The sequence below is a fragment of the Myotis davidii genome, unplaced genomic scaffold (assembly GCF_000327345.1).
Source record: "Myotis davidii unplaced genomic scaffold, ASM32734v1 scaffold2782, whole genome shotgun sequence".
Classification (NCBI taxonomy): Eukaryota; Metazoa; Chordata; class Mammalia; order Chiroptera; family Vespertilionidae; genus Myotis; species Myotis davidii.
The window spans coordinates 55,652-57,431 of NW_006293227.1; the positions used below are offsets into that span (position 1 = coordinate 55,652).

General features: G+C 40.6%; 1 protein-coding gene across 1 annotated transcript in view; it reads left to right on the forward strand.

The window, feature by feature from the left end:
- Positions 1 to 1,780, forward strand: part of CHD1L (chromodomain helicase DNA binding protein 1-like) — a 45,701-nt gene that overhangs the window by 20,150 nt on the left and 23,771 nt on the right. The window lies entirely within an intron of this gene.

Genomic DNA, 1,780 nt, shown 5'->3' on the forward strand with positions numbered 1-1,780 from the left:
CACGTGGGCAGAAATATACACACATTCCCATCGGTGATGTGATTTAAAAATACGGGTCCTGGAGAAAATGTGTATTGCAGAAATGTTGAGCATTTTTGCAATGTATGATAAATAGTTTTAGTGGAAGGAGCTATCAGTGTCCTGCAACATTCAACTCAACAGTTGAGTACCTGTTCAAGGTCAGTGGAAGAGATGAATACAGATGATTATAGAGAGCCCACATATCAAGCAGGAAAGAGGTAAATGGAATTTTAAAAATATATGTATTTTTATTGATTTCAGAGAGCAGGAGGAGGAGAGTCCCATCGGTGATGTGATTTAAAAATACGGGTCCTGGAGAAAATGTGTATTGCAGAAATGTTGAGAATTTTTGCAATGTATGATAAATAGTTTTAGTGAAAGGAGCTATCAGTGTCCTGCAACATTCAACTCAACAGTTGAGTACCTGTTCAAGGTCAGTGGAAGAGATGAATACTGAAATTATAGAGAGCTCACATATCAACCAAGAAAGAGGTAAATGGAATTTTTAAAAAATATATATATTTTTATTGATTGCAGAGAGGAGGAGGAGGAGGAGAGAGAGAAACATCAATGATGAAAGAGAATCATTAATTAGCTGCCTCCTGCACGCATGTGCCCCGACTTGGAATCAAACCATGACTTCCTGGTTCGTAGGTCAACGCTCAACCACTGAGCCACTCCAGACAGGCAAGACAAAGAATATTAAAAGTAGCAAGAGAAAAGTAGTTAGTTACCTACAAGGCATCTCCTATAGCTAGTTACCTATAAGACTGTCAACTGATTTCTCAACAAAAATTTTGCAGGCCAGAAGGGAATAGCAAGAAATATTCAAAGTGATGAAAAGCAAAAACCTACAACCAAGATTACTTTACTCAGCAAAGCGGTTATTTAGAATCAAAGGACATTAAAAGTGCTTCCCAGACAAGAAAAAGCTAAAGGAGTTCATCACCACCAAACCATTATATAATGTTAAAGGGTCTTGAAGGAGGAGGAGGAGGAGGAGGAAGAGGAAGAGGAGGAGGAGAAGAAAGGGATAAAAAATACGAACAATAAAATGGCAACAAGTGCTTATCTGTCAGCAATTGAATCTAAAAAACGAATGAACAAGCAGAACAGAAACAGACTCATAGACACAGACAATTCTGATAGTTGCAAGATGGGAGGGGGATGGGGAGATGGGTGAAAAAGGTGAAGGGATTAAGAAGTACAAATTGGTTGTTGCACAGTAGTCATGGAGATGTAAAGTACAGCCTAGGGAATGTAGTCAATAATATTCTAATAACTATGTATGGTGTCATTGGGTATACGATTTATTGGGATGGTCACTTAGTAAGTTATAGAATGTTCAGTCACTGGGGTGTACACCTTAAACTAATATAATATTGTATGTCAACTATAATTGAACAATAACAAAATTATTTAAGAAAAAAGGAAAAGAACTCATAGTCTCCCAGAGCCACTTGATGCCCCCCAGGTACTGTAAACCGGTCCAGTGGACACTTGCAGGAAATGCCATTGGCACATTGAGGAATCCCCAGGTTTGTAAACATGGCGTGGGCACATAATTCCCCTCCAACATGGGTCTGCGGTGAAGCCGGAAGCCATCTGGCAGGCTCACTCACCAGCTCCCAAGCGCTTGTCTTGCTGCTCGCATAAGTGAGAGTTATGTCGTAGCCAAACTGGGAACCGCGCACAGCATGGTCCTCAGTGAGCTTGAGGGTGGCTCGGGAGAGGCAGGATTGAACACTGAGTCCAGGAA